The sequence below is a fragment of the Lissotriton vulgaris genome, chromosome 5 (assembly GCF_964263255.1).
Source record: "Lissotriton vulgaris chromosome 5, aLisVul1.2, whole genome shotgun sequence".
Lineage (NCBI taxonomy): Eukaryota > Metazoa > Chordata > Amphibia > Caudata > Salamandridae > Lissotriton > Lissotriton vulgaris.
In genome coordinates this window covers 1636400553-1636415431 of record NC_141693.1, presented here as the reverse complement: position 1 = coordinate 1636415431, position 14879 = coordinate 1636400553, and positions in this window count along the sequence as shown.

The following is a 14879-nucleotide window of genomic DNA, read 5'->3' as shown; positions in this document are numbered from 1 at the left end:
CCTTAGTTAATTCCCATAGAAGCCCAGGTTCACACCAGAACGTGGTCTTCTATGGGAATTCACAAGGGCATATTATCAAGCCCATTATCGCCGCTTTAGAGGCAGTTTCCTGCCGCTAAAGCGGCGATGATGTTATCGCCGGTCTTGATAATATGGCCCCTGGTTTATTCTCTCCAGCACTCTCATATTTTGAGTCTAGCTTTTATTTCCTTTCATATGATCTAATTATGTTTTACCACAGATAATTTCAGACAGCCACATTTACTAATTAACTTCCACAAATTACTTTTACCTCATTATTTAAACCAATCCTATTCAAGCATCCAATGTCACCTATGGACCTAGGCACCTCATATGGCCTTCACCTGTTAGTATCCTTCACTACCTCCGTTTTTTATGTCATTCTTGCAATATATAAAGCGACCCAACGCCATCTAATTAGGTCATGATAAGGAAAACTTGCCACTTAAATACATCAATATTTAATCAATACCACCACATCTGCAGTGTGCAAAACAGCTTTGTTACTCAACAGCACTTCTGTCTTCAAGACTGTCAAGTTTACAGGTTTTATTTTCTCTCTTTTTTGTTTACTATACGTGGATAAGGATTGCATATTTTATAATTATGCATTTATTTCTTGTTCACCAACATATAAACAGCACTTAAACCTTTTGAAAATTGGATTTAAATTCAGAACGTAATAGTTCTTATATTTCTCATGGCTGACCTCAACTTTTTATTGTGAATTGATACTTTGCCCTTTTCCTGCTTAAGACCAAATAAAGACTACCTCGTTTCTTCTATATGGATGATACATTTTGGGAATGTACGCAATGTGCATCATAGGCCCATATATGTGGGATCAACTTCAATTCGATGGAGGATCTTAGTGCAAATTTTATGCGGAAAGCTCAAGTTTCTTTAGGGGAACCTATTACACGACGTGCATACATTTGCTTCGAAAATTATAACTGTATGTTACAAAGTACAAGAAAGTCAAATGTGCTCCATGATCCTGCTACACACAGTCAAGGGGACGCTATCCTATAATAACTTGGTGTAATAACATCTGCAAATTGTACAGTGCATGCCAGTTATCTTTAAGACATAATCACATTAGTATCTATTGTACAAAGTATCAAAAACACTTTACGTTTCAAGCATACATTGATCTGTGCAACGTTTAAGACTTAAGAAGTGGTTTGAGAAAAATATAGCCGGACATAACATCAAGAGCACACATGAACATCAAATAATGATTAAACAATGTACACTTGTTAATGTTTCAGACACAGACCCTAGTGCAAATCCGTAATTTCAGCCTAAACATCTTTCTTTATTTTACACCGCGTGGCTGTATGCTGATATATGAACAATTGCAAACACTCTTCTGAGCACCGCCCAACTTTCATTCACTTCCCTACACAACCATGAACAAGACATTGTATTTCTTCACTTGATGAGCTCCGTGAAAATAGGGACTTGTATTTTAAAGGATGACCAACATTACACACCTTATTTTAAACAGTATGCATTCTGTAACACATCTTTATGTTTGTAAGTTGTCTTGTAATTTGATATAGTGTGTCAGATTTTTGTTTAAATGAGTGATCTAACGTTGCACACCAGCTGTGGAAGAGGGTGTTCATCTGCTTGAACTTTGTGAGTGGCCAAGGACTGACCATGTTTGGGATTGGGTACAAGTACTATTTGTAAACGTTGAGATGTGCATTGTTGCATAGGCTATGATTTGTTTCGGCTCATTCTAAACAGCGGACTCAATGCTACCACTTTCTTTACCACAGGCACTTCCAACACAAACTCTAGCTTTAGTCTCTGTATGTGTGTCTTCTGTAGCTACACCTACACTATTTTTGCCATAGTTTTCATCCATTCGCATTGCGATCAGTCCTGTGAGCTCTGGTGGCTTCTCATCTTTTGTAATTTCATTTCGACTTTGTCTGTACATGTAGGAAGCAAACTTTACAGACCGTTGGAATAAATGGCTCCTAAATGCCCTTTGGATCTTTATGGCACAAACCTCCTCTTGTTTCCTTTTCAGTGTGGTAGTAATAGGCTCATAGGAAACCTTAGAGGGATTGGCTGCCATGAATTTCTCCTCCATTGAATCTTTCAATGCATCCATTTCTCCAGAGTCTCCCAGCACCTCCTTTGTTAGAGCAAACAGAATGTCTAAACAATGGATTTTATCGCCAGTGACCATTGGGAGATCCATTGAGATCAACTTCATTTTATTTGGTTTAGGTAATCTTAAAGGGGGCTGCAAGCTATCCACAAAATTTGAAATTTCACAATAAGCAACAAATTGAGTGGCATCAGGATCAAACTTCTCCCAAGTTTCATAAAACATTTCAAAATCATCTTCAGATAGAGGCTCTCCACTCTCCTCTGTAGCCACATTGAAGTTCTCCAGAATAATTGCGATGTACATGTTGACCACAACCAAAAATGAGATAATAATGTAACTGCAGAAAAAGAATATGCCCATGGCTGGATTGCCACAGTTACCTTTGATCTGAGTGCCAGGGTTCTCTAAATTTGGATCGCAGTCAGGGGGGCCACTGATCAAGATAGGATTTAGGAGATCACTCCAACCAGCCGAGGTGGTGCATTGAAACAAACAAATTATACTGTTACCAAAGGTTTCAAAGTTGAACATGTCATCAATACCATTCTCCTTTTTGACATATGCAAAGTTCGACATCCCAAAGATAGAGTAGATGAACATAACCAAGAAGAGCAAAAGTCCAATATTAAACAAGGCAGGCAGAGACATCATCAAGGCAAAAAGTAATGTTCTGATCCCTTTTGCTGATTTGATGAGTCGAAGAACTCGCCCAATCCTCGCCAGCCTAATAACTCTGAAAAGGGTTGGTGATACAAAATACTTTTCTATAATGTCTGACAGCATAATACCTGAAATATAATGAAAGTGCTTGAGTTATTCGTAATTCAAATTGTTTGCAGTTAAACATAGTGCTAAGCTTACATGTTAACTAAAAGATAAACCTGTGTTTTGTGAAATTCACAACAATTTTTGATGTGAGTGAGTACAATCCAAGGTTTTTATGTTTACATATCCCCACTCGGTTAATTTCCTATGGCACTCTGAAAAAGGTATATAGATTTAGAACTCCTGTTGTCTGCCCTCACCATCATTTAAGAAATATTAATTATTACTTCTATACTTATTTTGAGCACACATTCACTACATGGACCAGGTGGTCTACATTATGATGTTAGTGAGTGAGGGATAAGCAAATTGATTTTCAACGAATATAAAGATAGATGCTTACAGATTACACTGTGAATTACAAATTTCTCAATTGCAGAAAATTCCTCGTTTCAATTCCGGCCCTGCTGCACTGCTGGTAATTTTGTTTTCATGTACTCTTTCTAATTTATTAGTTCCTGTTAAGTTTAAGGATTTTTAGCACAAAATGAAGTGATACATATTTGGACAACAATTCACAAAGTATTGTGTTGAATTTATGTAAAACCCACATTTCTGACAGAGTTCAATGCATTACGATAATAAACACCTAATATATTTCTATTAATGTACCTTTTTGAGTACATCAAGGATCCAACTCAACCACCTCCACTACTCAAACTGTATGCCAAGCCATTACATGAGATTTTCTCCAAAACATGTAGGGGCCGATTCATGGAAATAATCTGACATAAAATCCTGAACTTACTACTTTTGGTATACATAGAAGGCATTTAGTAGTAGTAAAGTTAGGACTCCTAACTTTATTACTACTAAATGCCTTTTATGAATACCGAAAGTCAAGATTTTGTCTCAGTTTAGTAGTAGTAAAGTTAGGAGCCCTAACTTTACTACTACTAAATGCCTTCTGTGAATACCAAAAGTAGTAAGTTTGGGATTTTATCTCAGATTAGTTCTGTGAATCGACCCCAGCGTGATTTGTATGAGTATGCTGATGACACAGATGGAACTGACAGTATCGACACACAATCCCATTAAGCCACGGATGCCCCCAAATGACACTGAGTGTTAACCAATAGGTAAGAGAGTTTCTCCTCCTTTCCTAACAGCTTGAAGGAAGTAACTTTCATAAATAGTTTTAAAAGCAAAAGTCCTTAACATCCTCCATAATATTGGACAGTCAGCTAAATCCATTTCCTTCTCTATTGAAAGATCCCTGAGCCTGGACCGCCACATTAAGGAAATCTTGAAAAATTGCAATTTCCAACTGAAACTGTTATGCAACACTAAGCCTGTTGTCCCGAAACAGAACTTCAAGCCCAGTCCCCAGGCAAAGATGATTGCATTTCTTGAACACAGGTACTTACCACTGTTTAGTCTGTCTACATCACGTCTACCCTCTTATATCTATCCTTCACTCTGTAGAAATGCTGTTTACCATCACAGTATTACGTGACTAGATCACCACCATTCTGGATTAACTCAGATGGCTAACCCTTCAAACTTGCTGTAACTTTCAAACAGCACTTACAATACCATATACCTTAATTCTCCCTGTACTTCATACATAAATACAGACTAACTATAGGAAACAGACCAAGCTACTCCTACAGACACCCTAATTGAAGAAACAAAGACCACCATTTAATGCTGATTTTCAGACAATGCCCACAAATTTGGAATACTATATCCATTCACAGAGAGCTTGCTGAATCATTTGAAATGTGCATAACCATGCTGAAAAATCACCTACTGAAACCTATCATCTATTACACCATAAGTGGTTAATGAGCATTCCCTGCATTACATATGTTAGTACTGTACAGTATCCATTAAGGAATATTGTATGTTACTATTCTGTAATCAATATATTTCATTGTGAGGTTTTAGGTGCATGTATGAAGTTGTGGTGCTACTGACTATATATGCAAGTATTCCTGTTGTAGTGAGGATAAGGGGTTAACTGCAGACATTGCTATGTTAGCATAAGTGAAATATATGCTTAGACACCATTTTGCTGCTTTTGCACACAACACTACATGGCTCAGTTCTTATAAATACACTGCTTATGCTTCTTCACATGTCTGCTTTTCACATATCTGGGTGTGCACTGTGCTCTCTGTCTGCACAGTGTGTCCAAGGTCGAATAGCAATGTATGCTGTTGATTCATATTGGTCAGTCCCACACACAGAGACATAACAGGACGCACAGCTGCCCAACTGAAACTTGGGTGCTCTTTAATATGGCATAAAATGCATGAGAAGGTTTCTTGGAGAAAACCTTTCCAACTAGGAAGAGCTGTGTTTGTCCTGGGATGTGATTTATTGCATCTGATCTTGAAGGTACGGGGTCCCCCTAACAAAGCCTAGAGGTCTTCTACGATTATAATAAACTAGCTCCCAGCACAGGGAGTTTGGTAAAGGCGCTGTAGTCCTGTTTCCATTGTCATTTTAATATGATTACCCCTTTTGTGCTTTATGTAATTGTAACAATGCTGATTTTATTATTCTTATGCATCTTTTTGCTAGTATTGGCACGAATACTGCATCTTAGAGCACTTTAGTTAAAATAAACATTTTAAACTATACTGTGTCTCTGATTACTCACGTTGGGGAGTAGTATGAGTATTAGAGCAAAAGAGTGTTCTTGGTTCCCACTAGTCATGAGAGTTTACTAAGTCGCATGTTCTAGGTTGTCTAATCACAGGTAGCTTCGCTGTAGTACGGAGAACGAATGAGACACTATTGCTAGTCGGATTGGGGGTCTGGGCACTGAGGTGGGTTTTATTTATACCACAATACACCAAGGTCCTGGTTTCCTGGGTATTGTTCTGTGCACGAGCAGAATCCCTGCAATGTTTGGTCTTGTACTTATATTCGAGATACTTTAGTAGTGCTTGTATTTGTCCGGAAAACAGTTGTGACGGCATAACCTACCTGTATTGATGAGTTATAGGTTCATTCAAGCTTGAGATCTTAAAAAGGTTCTTATTGTTATATTAAATTGCTGACATTTTTTGTGCTGCCACACAGATAAGTAGTTATCCTTTTCTTTGTCATTATGGCTGTCGATATTGCTGCGCATAGTTGCGCACCACTACATCATCATTTGACTGCATATGGAGTGCCTGATGCAGGTATCACACTTATTTTCGTGGTTGGTGCTAACCCAGCTTACTGCTTTGAGGTATTCTACTCTTGGGTAACCTTTGAGTCAGTGAATGGAGATGATAACGTGTTCCATTCATACACTCCCACTGCAACACCTGTTTTATACTTCAGACCTCTTGAGGCGGAAGCCGGGAGAGTCACCCTAGCGACTTTTTAAAATTATTCTGTGTAAAATGATGTCATTTTAATACAGTTTTACCTTGTTTGAGTGTATACTTTGTGAAGCAATACAACTGTACCTCGAGCCCCTGTGCCACGTGATACTCCTGGTGTGGACGCCTTCCCCTGGGACACGCAGGCCACGCCCACCACCCGTTAGGCCACACCCCTTGCGCCCCAAGTGGAGCGCGAGGCAGAACTTCAGACCTCTTGAGGCGGAAGCCGGGAGAGTCACCCTAGCGACTTTTTAAAATTATTCTGTGTAAAATGATGTGATTTTAATACAGTTTTACCTTGTTTGAGTGTATACTTTGTGAAGCAATACAACTGTACCTCGAGCCCCTGTGCCATGTGATACTCCTGGTGTGGACGCCTTCCCCTGGGACACGCAGGCCACGCCCACCACCCGTTAGGCCACGCCCCTTCCTCCACCTCTACTTATTATGTGTTGCCACCGGAAGCGCAGCGGACGAGCGCAGCGGGAGCGCCGTTTGCGCGCCGAAGGCAAGCCCGTCTGCGCCCGTCCGCGACCAGACCGCGGCCGGGGCCAGACATGCTGCCGGTGGCGGAACACAAGGTGGACAGATAGCGTGGTCAGGTGAGGACCTAAAGGCATTCAATCCCCCATCCAAATGCTGCCCTCACTCTATAGACCCTATAACCTTCGACCCCCTTCAAACTTGTAGCAATTGCGGGATAGCGTTTGGCAGCGCTGCCCCCGCGATACCCCCCAATCCCAAATCCCTACCTCAAACTAGCCTCAGGGCGGGCTTACTTAACTGTAGATCCCTCGCCAAACACACAGATGAGGTCTGGCTTTTACTAGAAGAGCAGGATTGGGACATCCTGTTCTTAACTGAAACGTGGATCAAGGAGGACAACCTGACCTCCATCGCTCTTGCTATCCCTCTGGGATTTAAAATATGCCTCGCCAACCGGCCTGGGACAAAAAGAGGCGGTGGTGTAGCTATTATTTTCAAAGAGCATCTAGTACTGACATCCTCAGCCCCCACTGCTATCCAAGGAATTGAAGGTCTTCACTTCTGCTTCCAAGTGAGCCCTCAGCTCTCACTAGCAGGACTAGTGATATATCGCCCCCCGGCCGGCGCGGACCCCTATCTAACTACCCTATTAGACACGATTGTACAGAGCTCGCTCCTCCACCCCCTTTTTTTAGTGGTAGGTGATTTCAATATCCACATGGATAAAGCAGACTGCGCCATGGCAGAGCTGCTCCGAACAACGTTAGATGCTGCCGGTCTCAGACTGATCAATGAGGGCCCTACACACACTGGGGGCCATACTATTGATCTCATCTTTGCTAATATCAAGAATGTGCGGTCTGAAACACCTCTCCCTCTGATATGGTCAGATCATTCACTCGTCCCATTTACTCTGAACATACTGAATGACATCCCGGCGTCAAGTAAATGCTACTTTATGAAAAGACAATGGAAAAAACTGACCCCTGATACCATGGTCCCGGTCCTGGCGCAAACCACCCCCTCCTTGACAAATAATTCCAATACGGATGCTATACTACTCAATGAATGGATAGGAAGGATGGTTTCCTCCATTGCCCCAGCCTCTCGGGCTTTATCAAAAAGAGAATCCCCCTCAGCTCCCTGGTTCTCGCAGGAACTTAGGGAGGAGAAAGCGGCATGTAAAAAATTGGAGAGACTCTGGAGAGTAAACTACGGTTTAGAAGAAAAAACTAGATATAAGGAAGCGTCCAAAAAATTCCGGAAAGCCATTAGAAATAATAAAAAGCGCTTCTACGCGGACTCGATTCTACAGGCAGAACAGTCCAGTAAACAAGTCTTCAAAGTGGTACAGTCCTTCTTCAAACCTAAATGCATTGAAAGAGAGGTTGTTCCCACACCTATACTATGCGAGCAAATTTCAGAATACTTTGATCACAAAATTAAGAAAGTGTACGACTCTTTTGGCCCAGTAGTACATACTGTGAAGCAGGACACAGCGAACAATGGCGAGCCAGGAGAAACCCTCACCCAGTTCATGCATATCCCCCTGAATGAGGTGAGGCAGGAACTCAGCCGCTGCAAATCCGGCTCACCTGACGACCCCTGTCCAGCTAAACTATGGAGTGCCATAGCGGACTCGGTAGCTCCCACACTTCAATGTATTTGGAATTCTTCCATCACGTCAGGAATTTTCCCAGACGTCTGGAAGCATGCTACTCTCCTTCCCCTAAAGAAAAAACCAAATGGGGATCCAGATGACCTCACGAATCTCCGCCCAATATCCCTCCTAGCTGCCCCGGGAAAAATGCTGGAAAAAGCTATACAACGCCAACTGAGTAAATTTGTGGAAACCAGCAACATTCTACATGAAACTCAATCTGGCTTTCGGCCTGGCTTCAGCACAGAAACAGCGCTCATAGAGGTAGCCGAATCAGTGAGGTGGTCGATGGATGCAGGAAATTCAGCTATGCTGGTACTCCTGGATCTGTCGGCCGCCTTCGATACGGTGGACCACGCCAGATTACTCAGCCGGCTGGCAGAGATAGGCATTCAAGACAAAGCGTTGGGGTGGATAAACTCCTACCTATCTCAGAGAACACAGAAGGTGGCACTTGGGACGATTTCTTCCACACCCAAAACCCTCAGCTGTGGAGTCCCGCAGGGCTCGGCCCTCAGCCCTCTCTTGTTCAACATCTACCTGGCCCCCCTCTTTACGCTAATTGCCAACTGGGGTGTCAAGGCAATCTCATATGCCGACGACACTCAGTTGGTATTTCCATACTCTGAGATGACGCAGGACTCTTTCTCAAACTTTAAAGGCTGTCTCCAGGACATTGCTCACTGGATGAATACTAATAAATTAAAACTAAATGCCAATAAAACCGAAATCATCTTCTTCGGCAAGGGTCCCACCCCCGCCCCAGATCTCTGGTGGCCTTTGGAGATGGGCCCCCCCCCCTCGCCCAGTCACTCGGCAAAAAACCTTGGAGTGAGATGGGATGATAAAATGTCCTTTACTTCCCATATCCAACAAGTGGCCGGTTGTTGCTTGAGTAAGCTAAGAAACCTCCGAAAAATTCTTAGACTTCTACCGGAGAGCTGCAGGAAAATGGTAGTCCATGCAACTGTCACCTCACGGCTGGACTATGCCAATGGTCTATACCTGGGCCTCCCAAAATACCTGACCCACAAACTGCAGGTAGTTCAAAATGCGGCTGCGAGACTGCTACTGCGAATCCCTTTCAAGCAGTCAGTCTCTCCGCATCTTCGAACCCTGCACTGGCTCCCAGTGGCCAACCGTATAAAATTCAAAGCTCTGACGCTTGCGTTCAGATCTTTGCATGGCTCCTGCCCACCTTACCTAAAAAAACGCCTTCCAAGATACTCCCAAAGCCGCGCACTACGGTCTAATGACTGTGTCCAATTGGTCGTCCCGCGAGCAAAAAAGGCCCGCCTTGGCGGTCGTACCTTTTCAGCAAACGTCTCCGCTTTGTGGAACTCCTTACCACAAGCAATCCAGCAGGCCCCATCCGAACCCTGCTTTAAGAAGATGCTAAAGACCTGGCTCTTCACCCAGCCACGCTAGTTCTCCTATCTTTGCCCCAGGACATCTGTGTTCTACTAGCGCCGGGACACCTCCTCGTGAGGTAGCTGTTCGCGCTGTATAAAATCCAGTATTATTATTATTATTATTATATTGGCCATATACGTCACTAGAAGTTCCGATTTTGGCATGGCAACACCGTATTTGCTTTAATGGCGCCCTACCCAACACAGTGGCTCCGGTCCGTTTAGGCCCTTTGTCTATTCCTGGGGCCACCTGACCAGTTTTGGCCACGTACACACCTCATTCACGTTATCTAGCAGCTCCTGTAGACATATTGCGTGTCTTGCATACCTCTTTAATTGAGGTACATCAAGCTCTAGTTCAATAAGTTTCCCGCAATCTCCAAGTGGGAGCACCTGGGGTTGCGGCGCAACACGTTGGACCGGTCGGGATTTCGATTAGTCCCATCATGGTAAATTCGGTTATGGGCAAGCGTCCCCAGAATAAGGATGATTTACCTTACTGGCTTGCTGAGAAATTTGACCAGCTGCAAGCAGTATTTCCTAATACCACTACTGTGGAAAAACACAGGATCCTTACAATTAGTTTGCAAAAAGACTTAATACCAGAGGTAACCGATTGTGAGAATTTGGGTAAAGTATTCGCAGCGGTGTATGCAAAGTGTTTCGGCACACCTTCTATGACCATGCTGCCCTTCGTGATTGAGCGTTTTCAGGATGAGCAAGTCCCAGAGGCGGCAGTTGAGTTGGAAATGAGGCTTGTCGGAGTGTTTGACTTGGTTGCTGATCTCATCCTTGCGAATGTTAAGGGAGATGAGGTTAACTTTCAGGTGTCTAATGTTTTGCGCCTTGTCCCAGAGGATGGGAAACTCCGAGAGTTACCGAAAATTGTTGCTGATGCCTATAAGACCATTGGACGCAATAGTTTAGGTTTTAAGCCTTTAGCTAAAACACTGGCACAACAGCACACTCAGATGGCGCAGTCTAATAAAGACGACCATCCTATTTTTCCTACAAAGAATGGGAATACTAAAAAACAAGGGAAGCAACAACAGAAACAAGGGTCGCGTGCTGCATCACTGATACCCGATTCTTCTGAGCTCACTAATGATTTGCGTGACTGCACTAGAATTAGATCTCCTGATAGGTTTCAGGTCCATGATCAGTGTTCTCCTCGTTCTTCACAGGAAACATCAGGCTCACAAGCTGGTGGAGGAGATTGTGAGGATCGCGGCAGAGGTCGAGGTGCCCTGCAAGGACATGAGCAACCTCGTCAGATTGACGGTAAAGGCAAGCAGGACAATTTTCCTCGTCAACGCCTTCTGTTTCATAAAAAGAAAGTTGCTGCTTTAAAAGCAAGATATGCCACAGAGGTTGAGAACCCAACTTCAGAACCTAACATGGGCAGTAACGCTACTAGATAGCGCAGAGGAAGTTACCATAGTGCGGCAAGCACTGCGTAAATTTCTGAAGGCGACAGCAACTGACACTTTCCTCACAGTTAAAACTGCTGACACCCAAGTGGCTCCCCCTGACCGATTATATCACATAGTATTTCTGATTGAAGGTGGTATACGTTTTGTTAAAGGGAATTTTGGGGAAAAATCTGTTTTCTTCTTATGACATCTTGTTAGCTGAGGCAGATTGGCCCTGCCTTTTGTTTTAGCCATCCCAGGGGGGAGGATGTGATCCTCCCTAGTTTTTCACATACAGTACCCAAAGAGCAATCAATGGCTTTTGCGAAAGAGTGGGCTCTGGTGCTTGCACCAGCTTTGTACCATACTCAGGTGGGTTGGGTTGGGATAAACTTTTGCCCCGGCATCAGATACCATTGCAGTCTATGCCACAGCCACAACCCCAATATCCCCTCCGGCGGGAGGCAAAAGCTCCTGTTTCTGAAATTCTAGAGCAATTAGAGTATCAAGGAATGATTGAGACATGTGTGTCACCAATGAATAACCCTAATTTTACTGTAACCAAACCCGATGGGTCGTACCGCCTAGTTTTGAATGATCAGCTTTTGAACTCTCATTGTCGAACCTGTGCGGTTCAGAATACCCATAGTTTTGCCCTTCTGGACAGTCTTGTGAGAAAAAGGTTTAAAACCACACTTGACATTTCCAATGGATATTTTAGTCATAACCTGTCCTCTATAAGTAGTCAATGGACAGTTTTTACTTCCAGCGGCAAACAAAAACAATTTTAAAGATTGGCCATGGGCTACAAAAACAGCCCAGGCGTATTCGCCGCATGTGTCGTCTCCTTGTTAGAAGACATAGCTCTGATGCATACTCGTACGTCGATGATATTTATCACACGGAAGACGAATTATGGCCGAATCTTCGTCACGTGGACCGCATCATAGTTTTGTTTGCAGACTACGGTTACAAATGTAACCTTGCAAAATCACATATTGCAGAGCACACAGTGTTGTTCCTGGGCTGTGAGCTCAACAATGAAGGTAGAGGCTTGGCGCCTCACTTCTTGGAGAAATGCGCATGTTTGCGTTCACCTACAACTCGGAAAAAATTGCAATCTTTGCTGGGATTTTTAAACTCAGGTCGATCTTACAATTCCCGAATAGGCCCCGCGTATCAAGCCGCTATATGCCTTTATACAACTGAACTTTTCGAAAACCTTCTGGCTTTCGGAACATTCAGCTATACTGCAATATTTGCAGTCTGATCTTCTTGAATCTAAATACTTGTTGACATGTGACAACCACACAAACCTGGTAATATGAATTGTGCCAGGCACAGTGGTGATAACCTACTTTATATTTAATGAAGGGGACACAGTACCTATTGCTTACAAGTCACATTTGTAAAATTCGGCTGAAATGCTCTTTTCAAATGTTGAAAAAGTCTTGACAGTGGTCCAGATGGCGATCATGAAGGAACGCGCAATGGCGCAAGGAAAACGCATGTTGGTCGTAACACCGTATCTTGCTCTTGAAGCAATGACGAAAGCCAGTGTACTAAATTCAAAAGCTTAACATCCTTGTTGTTACTTCACTGATATCTCCTGATGTCACATTCATCTTTGACTCCTCATTGCAAACACAGGAGTTTTTACAGTATGAATTTGTTCAACCTGCTCCTCTGACTAGGTGTCTGCTCGAAGAGTACCATTCTATCATTTACACCAACGGTTCAGTGCAACCAGCGATGGGATCTAAACATTCTTATTCAGCAGCCTGCGCTATATTGGCCGGTACCATGGTGAATGGAGAGTTCAAGTCCAGTATCGTGCACACGCAGGCAATAGGGGACTTTACCGCTCAGTTAGCGGAGCTGCATGCTCTGGTGCTAGCACTGGTGTTTGCTGATCCTCTTGTGACTACCTTGATTGTAAGTGACTCTTAATACCGTGTTCAGTTTTTTAATGACAACCTTATTCTTTTGTTCTCAGAATGACTATCGTGATTCCAAAGGCAGCACAATCAAGCATAACATGCTTTGGCTTCAAGTTGCAGATCCTAAAGAACGTCTGCTTCTTACACAAGTAATTCATACTCTTGGCCACCAGCGTGTAGGAGTTCACACGGTTGGTAATGGTTTGGCTGACAAAGCAGCTGAAATAGCAGTAGCCACATACTCAGTTGCAGCAGTTACAAGGTCCAGGAGTAAGATTGGTGATGACATCTTGGCAGTGATAGCTGCTACAGAGAAGGGAGATAATTACCCACAGGGATTCCCTTATAAATATTCTTATCATTTAAGTCCCGATAAAGTTCCCTATGTGAGAATAAATGACGTTGGTGACAGGCTGATTCCCAATGTGGACTGCAGACTTTCATCGATTACAGCAGCACACAAAGGCATGGCTTCGGCCCATGCAGGTATTCCAGCGACTGTTTCTATCTTACAGCAGCTATCTTACAGGTGGCGTGGGTTGTATAAACAAACCCTTGATTATGTGCTTTCATGTGACATTTGTCAGCAGATTAAACCTCCAACTGGTGCACGCCCGCCACAAACACAGCTGTACATTTCTAACAAACCATTCGGTTGTGTTTATTTAGATCACTGCCGTCCACTTTCTTCAGACACTGCGTATAAGTTTATCTTAGTTGCAGTTGACTAGTGTACACGTTTTCTTTGGGTCTGGCCACAACGCAGTGCTGATGCATGAACTGTCATCGGGGATTTGAGTGTCTTTGTGAGAATTTGCATGTGGCACCTTCCATTCTGACCAGGGTCCCACGTTCGCCTCTAAGGTGTACAAGGATGCTTTGAGGTGTTTGGGGGTACAAGCCAAATTTTGGTCTCCATACAGGCCTGAGGGCAACTCAGTTGTAGAGCAAATGAACTCTGACTTGAAGAAATCCTTGACAGCTAGAGTTATAGGTACTGACAGGAACTTGTTTCCCATTTGTACAGCGTACACGTCCACTAAATAATCTCCCTAGAACATTTCTGGGTGGGCGGACCCAATACAATATGCTCTTTGGCATAAAAATGTTGGTTACGCACCTTGATGGTCTAGACATGGTGGCGATAGCCGCAGCCTTTGACATAGATAATCATTCTGTTGTATTACAGAAACTACAAGAGACCCGTGACAGTCTTGCAAAGGAACATTTACCCTCCGCCACTGAAACTGTACTACAGATTCTGGTAGTTGGCTGGGTACCTAAAGTAGGAGACCTGGTCCGTGAGAAGGTGGAGAACAAGAGTTTGGCCCCTCTTATCGTGCACTGGTTCCAGTGCTTGGCGTCAAGGGAACTGGTACAGTCCTTTTACCACCACTTCGTGTTCGCAAGGATAACAGATACATCTCGGTGGACAATGTCAAACTACAATGACTGGACGATTCTTCATAGCATGACCCCAGCTGTTTCCTGTCCAGCAATATTAAGGAAGACAATCTTGGACATGACTAACAACATCATGCCTGACACTGCCATAGAGATGACCTCTGCTACTAATCCGTTGTTGAATCTTCCAGCTTACAGTCTGCATGAAGACACTGAATATGCGCATCCCATTACAGAGTCATTGCCTGGTTTGCAAGCAAAT